At 39.3% G+C, this 23,541-nt stretch overlaps 1 protein-coding gene and 1 long non-coding RNA gene across 3 annotated transcripts in view; one reads left to right on the top strand and one right to left on the bottom strand.

The window, feature by feature from the left end:
- The window catches only part of LOC115220910 (WW domain-containing oxidoreductase), a 447,478-nt gene that overhangs the window by 310,191 nt on the left and 113,746 nt on the right, over window positions 1–23,541 (bottom strand). The gene's annotated exons all lie outside the window — the stretch shown is intronic.
- Window positions 2,785–23,541, top strand: part of LOC118766799 — a 21,997-nt gene continuing 1,240 nt past the window's right edge. Inside the window, exons 1-3 of the long non-coding RNA XR_005002714.1 lie at window positions 2,785–2,811; window positions 11,959–11,964; window positions 14,949–14,952. This is a non-coding gene — a long non-coding RNA (uncharacterized LOC118766799). The remainder of the gene's footprint in view (window positions 2,812–11,958; window positions 11,965–14,948; window positions 14,953–23,541) is intronic.

The following is a 23,541-nucleotide window of genomic DNA, read 5'->3' as shown; positions in this document are numbered from 1 at the left end:
TAAACTAAAGCAAAAAAATTAAACAAAATCTATTATTATCATTAGTATTATCATCATCATTATCATTATTATTATTAAGGCAGCAAGTTGGCAGAATCACCAAGGGTGTCAGACAAAATTCTAACACGCATTTCTTCCAATCCTTTAGAACCTGAGTTCAAATTCCGCCAAGGTCAACTTAGCCTTTTATCCTTTCGGAGTCGATAAATTAAGTATCAGTCAAGTACTGGGGTCAAAGTAATCAACTAGTCCCCTAACCCAAAATTACAGGCCTTGTGCCTTTAGCAGAAAGGATTATTATCATTATTATAATTATTGTTATTATTAATATTATTATTATTATTATTATTATTATTAATATTATTATTATCATTATTATTATTATTATTATTATTATTATTACTATTATTATTATTATTATTAAGCTGGTAGAAACATCAAGGGCATCAGATAAAATTCTCATGTATTTCTTCCAATGTTTTAGTTCAACCAAGGTCAACTTTGCCTTTCATCTTTTTGGGGTTGACAAAGCAAGTAGCAGCTGAAAACTGGGGTCAATGTATTTTACTTTTTCAGTAATGTTTAGATTACTCGCTTTAATTGGAGCGAGCCTATATTATTATTATTAATAAAAAAATATTTAATTACAGTTATTATATATATATATATATATAGGCGCAGGAGTGGCTGTGTGGTAAGTAGCTTGCTAACCAGCCACATGGTTCCGGGTTCAGTCCCACTGCGTGGCATCTTGGGCAAGTGTCTTCTGCTATAGCCCCGGGCCGACCAATGCCTTGTGAGTGGATTTGGTAGACGGAAACTGAAAGAAGCCTGTCGTATATATGTATATATATAAATATAAGTGTGTGTGTATATATATATATAAGTGTGTGTATAAGAATAAGCCCTGGGGTCGATTTGTTCAATTAAAGGCGATACTCCAGCATGACCTGCCGTCAAAATGACTGAAACAAGTAAAAGAATATAGAACATCTAATACTTAGCATCACACCACTTCTGATGCTAAGAAGCATTAGACGTGGTGTGCAAGAGAGACGTCTGCACTGGTATGGTCATGTGGTGAGAACGGATGAGGATAGCTGTATGAAAAAGTGCCACAGCCTAGCGGTTGAGGGAACCTGTGGAAGAGGTAGACCCAGGAAGACCTGAGATGAAGGGGTGAAGCACAACCTTCGAACATTAGGCAATGACTAGTGACCAAGACCTTTGGAGATATGCAGTGCGTGAGAAGACGTGGCATGCCAAGTGAGACCATAACCTTGTGGCCTATGCCAGAGGTGTAACCAGCCCACATATGCATACCTTTCCTTGACTGGACACTAAACTCTGCTTGTGAAGACCTGTTGAGGCAAGTGAAATCGAAATCAAATAAAATTTTCAAATTTGATGACTGGCACCCGTGCCAGTGGAGTGCTAAGAGCACCATCCGTACGTGATCACTGCCAGAGCAGCTGACTGGCTTCCATGCCAGTGGCACGTAAAAAGTACCATTCAAATGTAATCATTACCAGCATCACCTTATTGGCACTTGTGCTGGTGGCATGTGAAAAACATTCGACCGAGGTCGATGCCAGTGCCTCTGGACTGGCTCCTGTGCAGGTGGCATGTAAAATAACACCACTTGAGCATGGCTGTTGCCAGTACTGCCAGACCGGCCCTCGTAAAAGCACCCACTACACTCTCAGAGTGGTTGGCGTTAGGAAGGGCATCCAGCTGTAGAAACTCTGCCAGATCAGATTGGAGCCTGGTGCAGCCATCTGGTTCGCCAGTCCTCAGTCAAATCGTCCAACCCATGCTAGCATGGAAAGCTGACGTTAAACAAAATGATGATGATGTGTGTGTGCCCAGCAAATGGGTAAGGCACCTAATGATAAATGGTATAGATATACATGCACGTATGTAACTTAGGCCAATATTTGAAGATGAGAACTTATTGAAATTAATAATTAGACAAATGTTATAATGAACAAAAAAAAACAAATATAGATAAATTCAACGAAAGAAAAAATATACAAAAATCTATGGAAATAAATTTCTTGTAGAAAATTGATAAAATATAATGTGTAAAAAAAAGTAACATAACAGATTGTTTATATAAAAATATACACAAAAATGAATGTGTGTGTACAACTGTGTATGCATGTATGTTTGTATGTATGACATTGCATGTTTGACTGCATATGCATGTATGTATGTCTGTATTTGTGTGTGTGTATGACTGTATGATCATGTGTGTGTATGACTGTTTAAGCATAAATGTAGAGGCATAATCTGTACACACATACATACATACATGGACACATACACACACAAACACACATACTTAGAAATATATACACATAGAAATATACATACACATATACATATTACATACACACAAACATACATACACACACGTAAACGCATACACATAAAAATATACATACATACACACATGCACACAAACATACATATACACACACAAACACATATGCATACAAATATGCATACATACACACATACATACTACATACACATATACATACATACACATACATACATACAAATTTACAGACATACAAATATACACATATGCAAATATACATGCATACATACATACATTCATACATGCATACAAATATATATACAAACATGTATAGATATGTATGTATACACATGTATACAGTCATAAACATGGTTCAGCTTTTGTGTATGCCAAGAACATACACTTAAAAACATATCTAATTATAAATGTATGTATGTACATGTATGATACAGAGTTTATGTGTGTGTGTGTGTGTGTGTGTGTGTGTGTGTGTGTGTAAATACATACACCAGCCTATTGTTCGACATAATTTCTTATTCAAAGAATACACTTTTTTTTTCAAATGCCCTCCTTATGCACACGCACACATACATACATCCATGCACACACACACACACACACACAGACATATATCCACACACTCGCACACGTACACTTGCACGTATGAACATAGTCATGCCTTCGCAAATGCACTTAGAAAAGCACCTGCACACATGCACTCGCCTACCCATACATACACTCATGCATGCACAACGAACATGCGCATGCGTGCATACGCTCACAGACACATTCACACATACGTATTCATACACACCCACATTCACTCTCAAACATATTCACATGCACCTATACATACATACACTTATACATGCACATACACCTGCATTCATACACACACATACATACGCTTATATATATATATATCTACACACACACACACACATATATATATATAGACATACACACACACACACGCCTTCACACAATCATGTTCATACACTCAACACTCACATTCACACACATACATATTTACAAACTCATTCATTCACGGAAACACACACATACACACACACACATACATACATGCATATGTATAAATATATATACACACACATGCACACACACGCATATATATAAATATATACACACACAAGCATATGTATATATAAACACACACACACATATATATACACACATACACACACACATACACATATATACAGACACATGCATATATATATATATATACACACACATACACACACATATATACACACACACACACGCATATATATAAATATATACACACACAAGCATATGTATATATAAACACACACACACGTATATATACACACATACACACACACATACACATATATAGAGACACATGCATATATATATATATATATACACACACACATACACACACATATATACACACACACACACGCATATATATAAATATATACACACACAAGCATATGTATATATAAACACACACACACACATATATATACACACATACACACACACATACACATATATACAGACACATGCATATATATATATATATACACACACATACACACACATATATACACACACACACACGCATATATATAAATATATACACACACAAGCATATGTATATATAAACACACACATATATATACACACATACACACACATGCATTCGCACAACAATCACGCTCACACACTCATATTCACACAACAAATACACTGATACACACACACAACAAACACACTGACACACGCACACAAACACAAAGTCACACACACACACACACACACACATACACACACTGATGCTTAGCTGCGTATGTCACTAGACAGAAGTTGGTTTAATTATCAGTGTTGTCATTCATAAATAAGTAGGCCTTAGCCAAGAGAATAATTAGGAGAAGCCTGAGGAAATATTTACACTAACTTCATTCCGTACAAACAGAGAAGAAAACATTGGTGAAGGGCTGCAAAATAAACGAGTCGGAAGAGGTGAAAGCAATCATCGCAGAGTGAAAATTAGAAAAGGAATGAGGGTTTATGGAATTGCAAAGGAATTAAGAAGAATATTGATGGCATTTTTCGGTTTAGCAACGTTCCTCAATTCTTTTAGTGAAAGTCTTCATGGTTTTGGTGAGAAACAACTAAATCTGGGGATTGATGGCACTTTCAGAACCAAAGTATCAGATGTGTATCTTTTTATCTTTTATATATTTCAGTCAGAATGTTTTTAGTCAAATGAACAGACACCCTCCCCACCCACAATGCCTTTTTTTTATTTTAAAAGTCTGGTACTTATTCTATCAGCCTCTTTTGCTGAACTGCTTAGTTATGGGGATCTAAACACACCAGCACTGGTTATAAACCAGTGGCGGAGGACAAACACAGACACAAAAACACACATAGATACACATATGCGGTGAGCTGGCAGAATCATTAGCACACTGGGCAAAATGCTCATCGGTATTTCGTCTGCCATTACGTTCTGAGTTCAAATTCCGCCGAGGTCGACTTTGCCTTTCATCCTTTCGGGGTCGATTAAATAAGTAACAGTTACGCACTGGAGTCGATGTAATCAACTTAATCCGTTTGTCTGTCCTTGTTTATCCCCTCTATGTTTAGCCCCTTGTGGGCAGTAAAGAAGTATATATAAGTACAATGGGCTTCTTTCAGTTTCCATCAACCAAATCCACACACAAGGCTTTGGTGGGCCCGAGAGTATAATAGAAGACACTTGTTCCAGGTGCCACACAGACTGAACCCAGAACCATGTGGCTGGGGAGCAAACTTTTTACCACACTGCTACACCTGTGTCTATATATGCAAAATTCATTGAAAGATACAGCTTCTAATGGGCCTTCGTGTCATAGGATTAACATGAAGGGTCACATTTTATTTGAGAGCAATTTCACCTCATACTAAGGACTGCATTCCTCCCCTTTGGTTAAGGTTACCATGCACTTATACATATATGTGCAAACCAGGTGAGGCAGGGTTTACATTGTGAAAGACTGACAATGCCCATACATGCAAGTCTCCAACCTCCACTCCACCAATGCTGCCCATGGAAAATGGCAAAGGATGCTACAGTATGGCACAAGTGTCATCACAAGAATTTGCTGACAGAATACAAAAAGTTAGATTAATCACCACAAGACTTCGAATCCCATCCAAAAGGTTCTGACAATCAATCCACCACTTTGAATTGGTAATTTTTTTGTATAGAAAATATGAAATGGAAAGTCACCCTTAGTGAGGTTTGAACTCACAGTACAGAAATACAGAAAAAATACTGCAAAGGTGTTCTATCAAATACTCTACTAATTGTGCCATGTTACCAAGTCACTCTAAGCTCTTGGCAAGTGTATTCCTATCAAACCAGGAGAGAGAGAAATGATGATATATTCAGCCATGCCAAGCCCATCACTCTCAACTACCATTAACCATTCAGTATTCAGGATACTCCATCAAATGTAACATTTGTTCACATTGTTACCAATTAATCATGCATTAGCTTGTAGCATAGGGCTCACAATTATGAGGTTCTGAGTTCGATTCCCACACCGAGCTGTATGTTGTGTTCTTGATGCTGCATAAAAAGCACCTGTTTTGGTGCCACATAAAAAGCACCCATGCCTGTGTCACGTACAAAGCACTCATGCTGGTTCCGAGTAAAATGCATCTGTGCCGGTGTCACACAAAAGACACTTGTACCATTGCCACATCTGTGCTGGTGTCACATAAGTAACAAAACGCCCATGCTGGTGCCACATAAAAATTACCTGTGCTGATGTCATGCAAAAATCACCCAGGAGACTCTGTAAATTGATTGACATTAGGAAGGGCATCCAGCCATATAAACCATACCAAAAACAGACAATCGGAGCATGGTATAGCCCTCCAGCTTCCCAGCTCTTGCCGAATTGCCCAACCCATGCCAGCATGGAAAACAGATGACAAATGATGATCATGATCAACCTCAGTATGCAGCTGATACTTATTTTATGGTTATCATTGACCTCATTGTGGAGGCACATGGCTTGGTGGTTAGGGTGTCAGCATCATGATCGCAAGATTGTGGTTTTGATTCCTGGACCGGGTGACACGTTGTGTTCTTGAGCAAAACACTTCATTTCACGTTGCTCCAGTCCACTCAGCTGGCAAAAATGAGTAATGCTGCGATGGACTGGTGTCTCGTCCAGCTGGGGAACACATACGCCATAGAAACTGGGAAACCGGGCCCATGAGCCTGGCTAGGCTTTAAAAGGGCACATTTATTTTATTTTTTATTTATTGACCTCAGTACTTTATTGGTCTGGTACTTTATTTTATTGCTGGTATCAACCTCAGTGCTTGGTTGTTCCTTAATTTTACCACCATCATCATCATCGTTGGACAGTTTAACTGAGGTCTGGAGAGCCAGCAGCTGCACCAGGCTCCAATCTGTTCTGGCAGAGTTTCTACAGCTGGATGCCCTTCCTAACAGTAACCACTCTGAGAGTGTAGTGGGTGCTTTTTACGTGTCACTGGCATGGGGGCCAATCAAGCAGTACTGACATCAACCATATTTGAAAAGTGCTTTTTATGTGCCACTGGTACAGGAACCAGTCAGGGGTTACTGGCATTGTCCACGTTCAGGTAGTGCTTTTTACATGCCACCGGCAAATTGCTACACAACCAGATCAATATCTCAACATCTTGCTCCATCTTTTAACACACTCTTTTTAAAAGAAAAAGAAAAAGAAGTGGAGGAGGAAGAAGAAGAAGAAGAAGAAGAAGAAGAGAAGAAGAAGAAGAAGGAAGAAGAAGAAGAAGAAGAAGAAGAAGAAGAAGAAGAAGAAATGGAAGGAAAGGAAGAAGAAAATTATGATCATAGACATGATGATGGTGGTGGTGGTGGTGGTGGTGGTGGTGGTGGTGGTGGAAGAAGAGGAACATCTTCCCAACAGATGCTATTACCATTCCGCCTTATCTCAGATATTACAACAACTGGTGTCTGACATGATTCCACAGTCTGGCATCAACCAATGTCTACAAGACAATCATCACAGAGCGTTTCCAAAAGTTCTTCACTGGGTAAACTCCGTATCTCTGTTCCATTTCACAAACACACTTCCTTATCTTCAAGGAAATTTCAAAAATCTTAATTTCAATTATTTATTTTTGCATCATATTTTAATGTCTGTAGTTTATCTCCTCCATGTTAGCAGTTCAACCTTTTTTCTCCGTTGCCTTCTTCTTCAGCTCCACATACACACACACACATATAGATATGTATATATATATATATATATATATATATATATATATATATACGTACATATATATTTATATACACACCCATATGTACATATATATATATATATAATACACATATATATGCACATATATGTATATATGTATATATATATATACATATATACAAATATATATATATATACACATATATATACACACATATATATGTATATATATATATGTATATATATATATACATATATATATATATACACATATATATACACACATATATATGTATATATATATAAATACATATATATACACATATATAAATATATATACATACACATATATAAATATATATATATATATACACATATAAATATATATATATATATATACATATTATGTACATCATCATCATCATCATCATCATCATTTAGCGTCCGTTTTCCATGCTAGCATGGGTTGGACGGTTCTACTGGGGTCTGTGAAGCCAGAAGGCTTCATCAGGCCCAGTCAAATCTGGCAGTGTTTCTACGGCTGGATGCCCTTCCTAACGCCAACCACTCCGTGAGTGTAGTGGGTGCTTTTTACGTGCCACCCACACTGGTGCCAGACAGAGCTGGCAAACGGCCACGAACGGATGGTGCTTTTTATGTGCCACCGGCACGAGGGCCAGGCGAGGCTGGCAACGGACACGAAACGGGGCGGTGCTGGCAACGGTCGCGAAACGGAAAGTTCTCTTACATGCCACCGGCACTGGTAACACATCTGCAATTTCCATTGATCGATTTCCATTGATCGATTTCGATTCTGATCCTCACTTGCCTCAATGGGTCTTCACAAGCAGAGTTTCGACATGCCACCGGCACTGGTAGCACATCCGCAATTTCCATTGATCGATTTCGATTCTGATCCTCACTTGCCTCAACACGTCTTCACAAGTAGAGTTTTGTGTCCAAGAAGGGAAGGTATGCATACGTAGGCTGGCTCCATCCCATGTAGAAGGCCACGGGTTGTGGACTCATTTGTCCTGCCGGGTCTTCTCGCGCACAGCACACTTCCAGAGGTCTCGGTCTCTAGTCATTTCCTCAGTGAGACCTAAAGTTCGAAGGTCGTGCTTCACCACCTCGTCCCAGGTTTTCCTGGGTCTGCCTCTTCCACAGGTTCCCTCAACCGCTAGGGTGTGGCACTTTTTCACACAACTATCTTCATCCATTCTCGCCACATGACCATACCAGCGCAAACGTCTCTCTTGCACACCACAACTGATGCTTCTTAGGTCCAGCTTTTCTCTCAAGGTACTTACACTCTGCCGAGTGTGAGTACCGGCATTACACATCCATCGGAGCATACTGGCTTCATTTCTAGCGAGCTTACGCATATCCTCAGCAGTCACGGCCCATGTTTCACTGCCATGTAGCATGGCTGTTCGTACACACGCATCATACAGTCTGCCTTTCACTCTGTGTGAGAGGCCTTTTGTCACCAGCAGAGGTAAGAGCTCTCTGAACTTTGCCCAAGCTATTCTTACTCTAGCAGTTACACTTTCAGCACACCCGCCCCCGCTGCTGACTTGGTCACCTAGGTAACGGAAACTATCAACTATTTCTAGTTTTTCTCCCTGGAAAGTGACGGAAGTTGGTCTCAGAGCATTTTCAGTGTTTATTGTTCCTGAGCATCTGCCACATACAAAAACCATCTTCCTAGTTAGCCTTCCTTTGACATTGCTGCATCTCTTATGTGTCCATAGCTTACACTTGGTGCATCTTATAGAGTTCTACCTACACCTTTTCTACAGATCGAGCAGGGCCATCTACCTGAAGGTGTTTGTGATTTGTCTACCTTCCTACTGATTACGACTTTGGTTTTAGCTAGATTGACTCTGAGACCCTTCGATTCTAATCCTTGTTTCCACACCTGAAACTTCTCCTCCAGTTCTGATAGCGACTCAGCAATTAGAGCAAGGTCATCAGCATAGAGGAGCTCCCAAGGGCATCCTGTCTTGAATTCCTCCGTTATTGCCTGGAGGACTATGATAAATAGGAGGGGGCTGAGTACTGAGCCTTGGTGGACCCCTACCTCTACCCGGAATTCTTCACTGTACTCATTTCCAACCCTCACCCTACTAGCGGCGTCCCTATACATGGCCCGCACAGCTCTCACTAACCATTCATCTATCCCTAGTTTTCTCATTGCCCACCAGATAAGGGATCGGGGGACCCTGTCGAAGGCTTTCTCCATGTCAACAAAAGCCAGGTACAGGGGCTTATCTTGGCTAGGTATTTCTCCTGCAGCTGCCTTACCAGGAATATAGCATCAGTAGTACTTTTCCCTGGCACAAACCCAAACTGCATCTCATCTAAACTAACTCTCTCTCTAATTAGTTGGGCTATGACCCTCTCCGTAACCTTCATCACCTGGTCCAACAGCTTGATACCTCTGTAGTTATTTGTATCTAGGGCATCACCTTTACCTTTGTAGCAGTTGACTATTATACTGCTACACCAGTCATTGGGTATGACCCCTTTGTGTATCACCTGATTAACTATATGGGTGACTAGGCTATAGCCGACACTACCAGACATTTTGAGCATCTCTGCAGTGATTCCTGATGGGCCTGGGGCTTTCCCTGTCTTCATGCTTCTAATTGCCTTAGCTACCACAGAACTATCAACTCGGATAGCTGGTCCCTCTGTTGGGTCAACATTCGGCAGACTCTCTTTATCCCATTCATTTTCTTCATTCAGCAACCTTTCATAGTGGCATCTCCAAACCTCTCTCTTTGCATCCTCATTTAGCGCAAGTGAACCATCTTCCATGCGAACACACTTCTCTCCTACCACATCACGATTCTCTCTCACACACTGTCTTGCAACACGAAACACCTCCAGTCTTTGGTCCTCACGGCGCAGAACATTGGCAAATTTTTTCTTATCTGCTTCCCCTCTGGCTAAATAAACCTGTCTCCTAGCTTCTCTTTTGGCAGTCTGATACAATTCCCTGCTACCCCCATTTTTCCAGACCTTCCAAGCCTGTCTCTTTTCTCTAATAGCCCTGTCTACAATATTGTTCCACCACCACGTTATTCTAGGTCGAGAGGGGACTTTGCACCAGCCACAGATCTGGTCAGTGGCTCTCAGCAGGTTGTCCCTTAGAAACGTCCAGCTGTCTTCTACCCCCTGTGATGCTCTATCCCCTTCTACTTCGTCAGAGGCTTCAAGTAATATGTCCCTAAATCTCTGTCCATTTGCAGGATCTTTAAGCTTCCAGATCCTTCTTCTCCATATTTGTCGTTTTCTGGTTGTCCTCCTAGTCCTGATCCTAAAGTCACTAACTACCAGTCTATGTTGTGGGGTACATTCTTCACCTGGGAAGGTTTTGGCATTTATAAGCAGCCATCTCTCCCTTTGCCTTGTAAGGATGTAGTCAATTTAGCTGGTATGTTGGCCCGATTGGTAAGTGACTAGGTGGCTGGTAGGTTTCCTGAAGTTAGTGTTGCAAATCATAAGATTATTTGCATCGCAGAACTCCAGCAGCCTGGTTCCCTCCTCGTTGCGGGAGCCATAGCCATAGCCTCCATGTACGCCATGGAAGCCCCCAGCATGTCGTCCAACGTGACCATTGAAGTCACCAGCCACAAAGATAAGGTCTCTGTCGTTCGTCAATAAGGTAGTCTGCAGTAGAGTGTCATAGAATCGGTCTTTCTGTCCATCGGGTAGCCCCGACTGAGGAGCATAGGCTGATATAATGGTTGCTAAACTATGATGAAGCACTAATCTAATCTTAAGTATTCTGTCACTTACTCTGATTACCTCAATTACTTTATCTACCCATTTCTCAGCGATAAGTATACCCACGCCACCAACCCCGTCAGTGCTCCCTGCCCAGAAAATCTTGTACCTGCGTTCCTTGCCTGTGAGGAACCTAGCTGATCCTCCTCTCCACCTTATTTCTTGCATGCAACATATATCCACACATCTCCGTTCAAGCATCTCGACTATCTCACCAGACCTACCTTTCAGCTATCTCACCAGACCTACATATATAAATATATATATATATACATATATTAATATACACACATATATAAATATATATATATGTATATATATATATACACACATATATAAATATACACATATATATATATATATATATATATATATATATATATACACATATATATTTATATATATACACATATATATATATACACACACACAAACATTTTTCTCTCCTATCTCTGATTCATTTGCAGTCCTTTCTTTCATCACTTCCCCACCCATATACACACATGTATAAACACACCTGCATGCACACACCCACACACACATATAAACCCATTAATACATGCATGCATACAGACAAGTGTATATGTATATGTATATATATATATATATATATATATAATATATATATATGCATATGTTTGTATGTATGTATAAGCATATATACATACATAGCCATACACATGCACACATATATACATATACAATACACATACATACACACACTTATTCTATCTGTCCAACCAATGCCAACATGGAAAATGGATGTTAAATGCAATGATGATGATGATGATGGTAGTGACACACATGTATATTCAAGAATACACACACACACACACACATACACACATGTATAAAAATATTCACATGCATATAAACACACAGATAAACACACCTTCAAGACACAGGCCCACGCACACACACACACAAGACCTACTTTAATTATGGAAGTTAAAGTGTTTTCCTTATCTCCAGATTCTTTATCTTTCACAACTATTAAAAGTATCAGTCAGTCTATTAAGGACTTCCTCCTGTCTCTTTTGGAGTTCTTTAATTGGGATCTGACAGTTCCTTAAACTAAAAAAAAAAACATTTTTTGCCCATCCCATTATTATTATTTTTATTATTATTGAGTGAGAGAGCAGTTCATGCCATCAAAGTGACACTGGGGTAAAATATACGAAGCCCAATATACCCATCATGACTACTCGTCTGATAAAGGTACACCAGGCACATGCATCACAACCATATGTGCGCGACATGGTGATCTCATATCAAGATAAACAGCACATGACCTTGCAGGTGGGGCCCAGTTAGAATTTTCTTCAGGTTGAGTAGCCCATCCCGCTCAAACGGTCCCTGAATAAGGGTTGTTTAAGGATGTTGAAAAAACCACCCATGTTTCCAGAGGTGAATTATTCAAACCCCAAAGAATCCCTCTCAACACATGGCTATGATGCTCCCCCACTACTTCTGCTCGTGATCAGAGATGCACATATCGTCAGCCACTAAGGGACATGCTCAACTGGTTAAGGTCAAGCAACTGACAAGCAAATCTGTGGTATTGAGCAGAATATTTGCTGTAGCCCATCTTTTATACCAAGACAAAACAATGTACATGATAACACTTCCAATCAGTTAAGATCAGAAGCCATGAGAGCCACTGCCTGGTACTGCATCATTATTATTCCAGCAACTTCCACCTGCTGTAAGAAGTAAAGTAAATATATCTTTTATACTTTGACTTTTATTTGTTTCAGGCATTAGTCTGAGGCCATGCTGGGGCACCGCCTTGAGGAATTTTTGTTGAATAAATCAAACCCAGTACTTATTCTAACAGTCTCTTTTACTGAATGGTAAGTCAACGGGATGTAAACAAACCAGCAATGGTTGTCAGGCAGAGATAGAGGTGGGGTCAGATATAGACACAAAGACACACACATAAATATATATCATCATCATTTAACGTCCGCTTTCCATGCTGGCATGGGTTGGACGGTTTGACTGGGGACTGGCAAGCCAGATGGCCGCACCAGGCTCCAATCTGATCTGGCAAGGTTTCTACAGCTGGATGCCCTTCCTAATGTTAACCACTCTCAGAGTGTACTGGATGCTTTTTATGTGTCATTGGCATGGGCGCCAGTCAGGCGGCACTGACATAAGCCATGACAATGATTTGACTTGACTCAACAGGTCTTCTCAAGCACAGCATATTGCCCAATGATTGAAGGGTACTTTTAAACAAGACAATTATGCGTCATTTATATATATATTATATAAAATTATAAATTAGGGTATCTATGAGATACCACCGTGCTGAAAATAGCAGCCATGATCCAACTCTAAAACCACCTTAAGTGTTCATATAGCAACATGGAGGGAAGACAAAAAGATAAGATGAAACTAGTAAAAAAATTACATCCGTGGTGGACGATGAGTGACCTGAAAGACGATGAGTGACCTGGAAGACGATGAGTGACCTGGAAGACGATGAGTGACCCGAAAGACGATGTTGACCTGGAAGACGATGAGTGACCCGGAAGACGACGAGTGACCTGGAAGACGAAGTGTGACCTGGAAGACGACAAGTGACCTGGAAGGCGATGAGTGATCCGGAAGACGATGAGTGACCCGAAAGACGATGAGTGACCCGGAAGATGATGAGTGACCCGGAAGACAATGAGTGACCCGGAAGAAGATGAGTGACCTGGAAGACTTATTATGAGCGTCACCTCAGGAAAATTTTGTGTTAAACATGGAAAGTTTATTACAGACACATTGAGCATGCTTCGGCAAGCTTATGGTGATAAGGCAATGGGTTGTATGCAATGTTTTGAGTAGTACAAGCACTGCAAAAGAGGTAGAACATCCCTGGAAGTGTGAGCTGGAAGTCTTCTCATGAGTGTCACCTTAGGAAAATTTTGCATTAAACCTGGAAGCCTTGTCCCGAGTGTCACCTCAGGAAATGTGGTATTGTGCATTGAGAGCCAGACCATTCTATTGAGAGTTCTACTGTAATGTTTGGAAGTGTTTGAAGGAGGACATTCGGTGACAGTGACTGCATCGGTGGAGTGTGGAGAATTAGATTCTTCACTGAGCTCTCCTCACTTGAGAGGTTTTCACCAAAAACAACATGGTACCACCTGCACACCAGCCCTGTTTGCCAGATTTAGCACCTGCAGAGACCTCCATCTCTTCCCCAAGATGAAAATGCTGCTCAAAGGTTACTGTTTTAACACTGTTGTCAAAATCTAGAAGTGAATCACAGAAGGTCCTCAACTTGCATACGGAAAATGACTTCCAGGCCAGATTCCAAAAGTGACAGGAACGCTGGGACCTGTGTATTGATGCAAAAGGTAACTATTTTGAAGGAGATGATGTTACAACTTAGGTAAAGGAGTTCATCAAGATCATTGTCATCATCGTTGTTTAACATCCGCTTTCCATGTTGGCATGGTTTGGACGATTTGACTAAGGGCTGGCAAGCCAGAAGGCTACACCAGGCTCCAGTCTGATCTGGCAAAGTTTCTACAGCCAGATGTCCTTCCTAACACCAACCGCTCCAGGAGTGTAGTGGGTACTTTTATGTGCCACCGGCACAAGGGACAGTCTGGTGGCACTGGCAATGACCACGCTCAAATGGTGCTTTTTACATGCTACCGGCATGGGAGCCAGTCAGCAGCCCTGGCAACAATCACACTCGAATGACCCTTTGAAGGTTCCACTGGCACAGGTGCCAATCAGGAAGTACTGTCACTGGCCCCAGTAAACATAACTAATCTGGGAATCTTTTGATACTACCCCATATATATAGTTATGTGTATATAAACAGATCCCTCCAGGGAACACAGATTATGTTAAGAACTGGTTGGAAGCCTGTGGTAATGAAAGCATTTTACAATTAAGGGGTGGGGAGACAAGTTGACCCGGGTCAATGTCATTGAAGACACTGCCAGAAACTATCAGGGTTGTATTGTCTAACATCTGCCACCACCCAAAGGGTACCCCTTTTAGCTCAAGTACCCCAACCATGTTTATAGAGAGAGGGCTCTGTCTTTATTAGCTGTCAATAGGATGTGTGAGTGCATCTGTGTATATGTAAGTGTGTATGTGAGTGTTTGTATGTTTGTAAATATGTATATGTGTGTGTGTGTGTGTGTATCAGAACAAACTTCCAAATTAGATAATAAGTGGATGTTCTATATTTATTATTTTTCTTTCTTCATCATCACCCTCATCATCATCATCATCATCCCTCGCATCACCACCCTCCACCACCGTACACACACACACACACACACACACAACACACACACACACACACACACACACACACACACGCATGCACACAACACCCACCCAGCCGCACTCTATTCTACAGAGGGCAGCACCATTATTACATCTTAAAATACTGAAATTGCTGTATGAATAGGAAATTAAATTTGTCCAGAGACAATTCAAAAGGAACTTTTACATTAAAAAGATAATATTGTTGATGGAAGATACCATATGCTGAAAAGGAGGTGGGGAGGAGGACAAGGTGAAGACGGCAGATGGGGGTGCAGGGGGGGACACAATACACAATCTGGTTTGTTTGTTTTGGGGTTGTTTGGGGTTTTTTTTTTTTGGTATTTTTGTCCTCCTTTTATTCCGTCTGATTATATATTGTCCAACCTAAATAACAGCCACTGGCACAAACCATCTACTTTTTTTGTTGTTTGTTTGGGTCTTTCTTTTTTTTTTTAATTCCTCATTCGCTTCTTTTCACTGTGTTATATTTTTGCGGAAAGAATGGAACAGAAAAAAATATATTACTGAACCACTGTGTGTATATTCATTTATTATCTTATATACATACATGCATAGATATATATATATTATATATATATATATATATACATATATATATACATTTACATATATATATATATATCCATAGATATATATATATATATCCATAGATATATGTATATATCCATATATACATATATATATATGTATATATCCATATATACATATATATATATATATATCCATAAATATATGTATATATGCATATATATATATATATACATACATACACACATATATATATACATGCACATACACTCATATATATATATATATATTCATATATATAGTATATATAGACATAGAATAATTAAAAACAAATATTAAAAAACATACAATATCTTTAAATAATAAATATATATCCTATTCTTTTCGTACAACCGGTAATATTAACAATACCATATATATATATATATACACACACATATATATGTATGTATGTATATATATATATATATATATATATATTATATATATATATATATGAGGACTGTATTATGTATATTATATACATAGAGATGTACATACATTCATGTCTGTATGTGTATGTGTGTGTGTGTGTGTGTGTGTGGTGTGTGTGTGTGTGTGTGTGTGTGTGTGTTTGTGTGTGTGTAACTATTTGTTCACTCAATATTAAATACTTCCTGTTAGAGTGATTAAATCTTGTTAAACCAAAATCGGGAGAACAAACATTTGGGTCTAGACACAAATACAACAGAACAGAGGTGGAGGGTATAACTATGCAAGGGGTCGGGGTGGGGATACAATTTAGAATATCCATCCCACCCACAATTACCACCATCACCCACCACCCGGCCATCCACAAAACAGCCATGTCTTCTATCTCACAAAAACAAACACACAAACCAAAAAATATAGCAGGCAGATAAACATCAGACCCCAAAAATATTCCCTAATTTCACCCTTTCAAAGGGAATTAAAATGTCACATCTCTATAATTTCGTATCAGAGCTGGGGTTTATGTCAAGTTTAATGGCTCATTGTTCATCCCCAGCTGGAGCAATCAGTAAAAGATGAGGGTTACAATTTCTCACTTCTAGACTCATATTATTCAGATGTCATGTTCATTTATTTATTACTGAAGGTATGGGCGTGTGGTTAAGAAGGTTGCTTTTCGACCAGGTGATGCTGAGTTCAGTCCCATTGCACTGCACCTTCGGGGACTGTTTTTTCTCCTGTCATCCCAGACTGACCAATGCCTAGAGAACAGATTTGATAGATGGATATTATACAGCAACCCATTATATATATATCTTCTTTATATATAAAAGTGAAGTTGTGTGCCTGTCTCCTACGATTTAGATTCCTAACTACTCCCACATTTTGCAGTGCAGTTTAACTAAAACCGGGTATCTTATAGTCGTGATTCATATCGAGCCCTTCTAGGTATTAGCGCGCGTCTACGATGATTCTACGATTTAAAAAAAAATTTACCATAATTTTTTTCCATTTTAATGCATTTTTTCGCTATTATATAAGGGAAGTAACTCTCTAAAAATGTCTATGATGAGTCAACGATTTAAAAAAAAATTTACCATAATTTTTTTTCCATTTTTAATGCATTTTTTTGCTATTTTTTGGCTATAACTCTCTAAAAATGCTTATATAGTTATTTCCCTTACAAACCCGAGCAACGCCAGGCGATACTGCTAGTATATATATATATGAAATGTTGGACCTAAGAAGCATCAGCTGTGGTGTGCAAGAGAGACGATTGCGCTGGTATGGTCATGTGGCGAGAATGGATGAAGATAGGTATGTGAAAAAGTGCCAATCCCTAGCAGTTGAGGGAACCCGTGGAAGAGGTAGACCCAGGAAAACCTGGGACGAGGTGGTGAAGCACGACCTTCGAACTTTAGGCCTCACCGAGGCAATGACCAGCGACCGAGACCTTTGGAAATATGTTGTGCGTGAGAAGACCCGGCAGGACAAGTGAGTCCAGCCCACTTAAGCATGTCTTTCCTCCCTTGGACACACAAAGACCTGTTGAGGCAAGCGAAGTCAAAATCGAACCTCATCCAACAACAGGCACCCATGCCAACCTCCCTTCATTGGACACTAAATTCTGCTTGTGAAGACCTGTTGAGGCAATCGAAATTGGAATCGAAATTGAACCAATCCTATGACTGGCACCCGGCAGTTGCAAGGACCGCTGGACTGACTCCTGTGCAGGTGGCAAGTGAAGAAACACCATTTCGACCCAGTGCTTGAGGAGATCCATTGAGTCAAGTACACCGACATCAAAATCAATGGAAACTGCAGTTGTGATCCCTGAGCCGGTGGCACGTAAAAAGCACCATCCGAATCGTGGCCGATTGCCAGTGCCCCCTTGACTGGCTTCCATGCACGTAAAATGCACCAATCCGATCGTGGCCATTGCCAGCCTCGCCTGGCACCTGTGCAGGTGGCACGTAAAAAGCACCCACTACACTCACGGAGTGGTTGGCGTTAGGAAGGGTATCCAGCTGTAGAAACACTGCCAGATCAGACCGGAGCCTGGTGCAGCCTTCTGGCTTCCCAGACCCCAGTCGAACCGTCCAACACATGCTAGCATGGAAAGCGGATGCTAAACAATGATGATGATGATGATGATATATATATATATATATATATATATATATAGAGAGAGAGAGAGAGAGAGAGAGAATTTAGAGACAAACAGCCATTTAGTTATTCAATCAATACTGAAACGATATTATCTATAATAACCTCATACAAATTAATTAAATATAGTATAATTATTATTTTTAAAATCACAAAACAAATCAAACATTATATAGACTACGCACGTTTCATGACTAAATATATAAATCGATAATATAGCGGTTTGTCTCTAAATTCTATATATATATAAAAAATATATTGTGAATTTTTGATTTAGTGTGCTAAATTGAATTTTTTCCCTGTTGGCTTGGAATTATTATATTCCCTAACTATTAATGATATTAATATATATATATATATATATATATATATATATATATACACACACACAAAACAAGAAATAGTTTTTGCTTCTTTTTATGGAGACAAAAGGGTTTATAGGACTGCAAAAAAGAAGTGCTCAAATGAAACTGAGACAGATAAAAAAAGAAAAACACTGATTAAAAAACAAACATCGAATTCGAGTCAACAATTTTATATAACACCATACTTCCATATATTTGCTCATGTAAAAGGAATGCATATATCATCGCACAGAAGGTAATAAATATGTATCTTATATATTAAAATGTAAGTTGTCTGTCTGTCTGTCTGTGTGTTATGTGAACCACTTCTACTTCTACAATTTTCAACTGAATTTCACCAAATTTGACGTGTGCTCTCTGACTTAGAATGCTTTTTCTTATAATTTTTTCCTCAAAATTCCATGTCCCCAACATAAATCGACTACTCTCAATTCGCCTAGGATTTGGCTTGAGCCACAAAAAAACGTGACACACACCCAGCTGGAAAAAATCAATACTTTACTTTGTCAGCTGTGGCAAGCTCATATCGACTGCTTGCACAGTACTGCCAGCAGTATTTATTTGCGAGTTACAATTTGCCTCTGTTTTCACATGAGCGCTCTTTTTCATATAATTATTCCAACTAAAACTGGCCACTTCAAAACTCTTACCCAAAATAAAAAAAACTTTAATTCGGTCTGTTTGATTAACATTTTTGCCAACTACATTTTACTATTTTTGGGTACTACACATTCACTGATTTTTCCTTAGGACTTTTTCTATAGCATAAACTGATAATTTTCAACCATGCTTCAATGCAAAAGATCCAATATAGGTCAGCAAACAAGTGCTGCAAAGGAAAGTTAAAGTATGTATACAAATGAATCTGCCAAGGACGCCACTAGGGGGAATTTGAACCCAGAATGTAAAGTGTGATGGGAGAAATATTATATTATCTGCAAGCAATCAGAATTGTTTGTTTTTACATCTGATTTTTCATGCTAGCATGGGTTACACTTTTTATTTTTTACATGTTTCAGTCATTTGATTGCAGCACTGCTTTTAGTTGAACAAATTGTAAGCGTAGTACTTATCCTATCAGTCTCTTTTGCCGAACTGCTAAGTTTCAGTGATATAAACACACCAACATTGGTTGTCAAGCAATGGTGGGGGAGACAAACACAAGCATATCATATATATATATATATATATATATATACATGTATATACGACGGGCTTCTTTCAGTTTCCGTCTACCAAATCCACTCACAAGGCTTTGGTCAGCCCCAGGCTATAGCAGGAGACACTTGCCCAAAGTGCCATGCAGTGGGACTGAACCCGGAACCATATATTTATCTAGGCTCAAGAGTGGTTGTGTGGTTGAAGCTTCTCAACCACACAGCCACTCCTGTGCCTAGATAAATACATTTTAATGACATATTCATTTACAGTCTGTTGCCCTTCCTGGAGCAGCTTTGTGAGTTGTACCAGGAAACTCTGTCCCTGCATCAGCTTCATTTGGTCCTCAGTTTTATTTGATGGTATGTTTTGGCCAGGGGTTGGCAAAACCATCATCACCTTTTAACATCGGTTTTCTATGTTGGATTAGGTTGGATGGGTTGACAGGAGCTGGAAAGCCAGAGGACTGTGTCAAGCTCTAATGCAGTAGTTCCCAAACATTTTTGGGCCCCTGCCCCCTTGACACCCAGGTCACATTCCTAGTGCCCCCCACCCCAACTAACCATCACAAACACAGACCGCTTTCTGAAGCAAATTCAAAACAACTGTATTTCGCAAATAAAACTTAACCCAATCAACCCATTATTTTGTTGTTTTACATGAATCGCTACCCCAATACCCCATTTTTTTTCAATGCCCCCTTCGAACTTTCCACCTCCCCCAGGGGATCAATACTGCTTACTTTGGGAACCACTGCTCAAATGTCATCATTGGGATGGTTTCTATGGCTACATACACTTCCTAGCACCAACCACAGTTACAGATAAATTCCATAGAATCACAGAATCACAGCAAACTCAATGAAAAATAATCATCAGTTATACAGAGTTATTGTTATTGTTGACAATATAAAACTACTTTATGGTATCTACTTACAGCTGAGTAGACTGAGCTGATATAGGTCAAACACTTTTGTTAGGAAGATCATACACTTTTGTTACATACTGGTTACACTATGTTCAATAAATTGATACCCTATCAGTGCAACTAAGATCAACACTCGTCATATTTTAGCAAATATCAAAACTATGAGACAGTTTCATTTTATTTTCTTTTATCTTTTTCTAAATTTATTTTCCAAATAAAAGAATTTTTTTTTTGCTTCAAAATTGTGATGTTGACATTATCAGTCCTAAAATATAATTCTTAACCTGTGCTTACTATCTTAAAATAAAACATTTTAAACCAATAAAATAAGAGAAGAATCTTCAAAAATAAAGATATATTTTAAACATCTATTTAATATTCCTTCTTAAAGGTTACATATAATGGAAAATTCTATTCTGACATATCAGGAGAAGAAAAATGGATAAGAAGTGTAGCACAAATTGCTTTAATTTTTTTTTTTTTTCCTAAGATTTAGTTTTCCACTTTATAATAATTCATTACTATAATTAGTTTGCCGAGAAAGGTTCTGTGGAGTAGTACTAAGAACTGTACTGTGGCACCTACAACTGACAGCAGCTACAACAAAACTAAGTCCACTTTGGTAACTCTTGATAAATAAATAAATGTATAAATATACATATACTCTTTACTTTTTTACTTGTTTCAGTCATTAGACTGTGGCCATGCTGAAGCACTGCCTTTAGTCAAGCAAATCGACCTCAGGACTTATTCTTTGTAAGCCTAGTACTTATTCTTTTGGTCTCTTTTGCTGAACTGCTAAGTTGCAGGGACATAAACACACTACCATCGGTTGTCAAGTGATGTTGGGTGGACAAACACAAACACATAAACACACACACACATACATATATATATATATATGGAACTATCTCCAATATTTCATGAGTATAACCTCACCCACTAAGATGTCTAGAGAACTCAAATGTATTTTAGCTGATGAGTACGGGACACTTTTATCTGCTGCAATTTTTGCAACTTGTAATAAAGCCTGTCTTTGTATGAAACAATTGTACTAAAAACCAATCCATTCTTGTTGCTTCTTTCTCGTATATATATATATATATATATATATATATATAATATATATATATATATATATATATATATATATATTATATATATATATATATATATATATATACATATATACGACGGCTTCTTTCAGTTTCCATCTACCAAATCCACTGACGAGGCTTTGGAAGGCCTGAGGCTATAGTAGAAGACACTTGCCCAAGGTGCCACACAGTGGGAATGAACCCGGAACCAAGTGGTTGGTAAGGAAGCTACTTACCACAGACCCACTCCTGCACCTATATATGCGTTCAAAAGAAATGAAGCTAGCATGAACCGCTGGATGTGTAATGTCAGTGTGCACACACGACAGAGGGTAAGCACCCCGAGAGAAATGTTGGACATAAAAAGCATTGGATGTGACATGCAAGAGAGATGTTTGCATTGGTATGGTCATGTACTACAAATGGATAAGGAGAACTGTGTGAAGAAGTGCCACTCCCAAACAGTGGAAGGAATCCGGGGTAGAGGGAGACCCAGGAAGACATGGGATGAGGTGGTGAATCATGACCTTCGAACATTGGGCTTCACAAAGGAAATGACGAAAGACAGAGACCTCTGGAGTTATGCTGTGACTGAGAAGACCCAGAAAATAAAGTGAGATCATAGCTGTAACCTATACCAGAGGCGCATAACCAGCCAACTCAAAATCACAATCAAATGGAACTTGTAGTTGTGGTCCCCATGCCGTAAAAAACACCATCCGAATGAGGTCGATGCCAGCCCCCTTACCACAACTGGCTCCCATGCTGGTGGCATATAAAAAGCATCATCCAGTCGTGGTTGATGCCAAGCCCCTCTGGGCCCTGTGCCGGTGGCATGTAAAGAGCACCAACTTCACTCTCGGAATGGTTGGCGTTAGGAAGGGCATCCAGATGTGGAAACATTGCCAGATCAGACTGGAGTCTAGTGCAACCTCCTGGATTTCCAGACCCCAGTTGAACCGTCCAACCCATGCCAGCATGGAAAACAGATGTTAAACGATGATGATGAAGATGATGATATACATATATATATATATATATATATGTGTGTGTGTATCATCATCATCATCATCGTTTAACGTCCGTTTTCCGCACTAGCACGGGTTGGACGGTTTCGACCGGGATCTGGGGAGCCA

The sequence above is a fragment of the Octopus sinensis genome, linkage group LG17 (assembly GCF_006345805.1).
Source record: "Octopus sinensis linkage group LG17, ASM634580v1, whole genome shotgun sequence".
Lineage (NCBI taxonomy): Eukaryota > Metazoa > Mollusca > Cephalopoda > Octopoda > Octopodidae > Octopus > Octopus sinensis.
The sequence above is the reverse complement of the archived record's forward strand: the minus strand, read 5'-3'. Positions and strand labels throughout refer to the sequence as shown.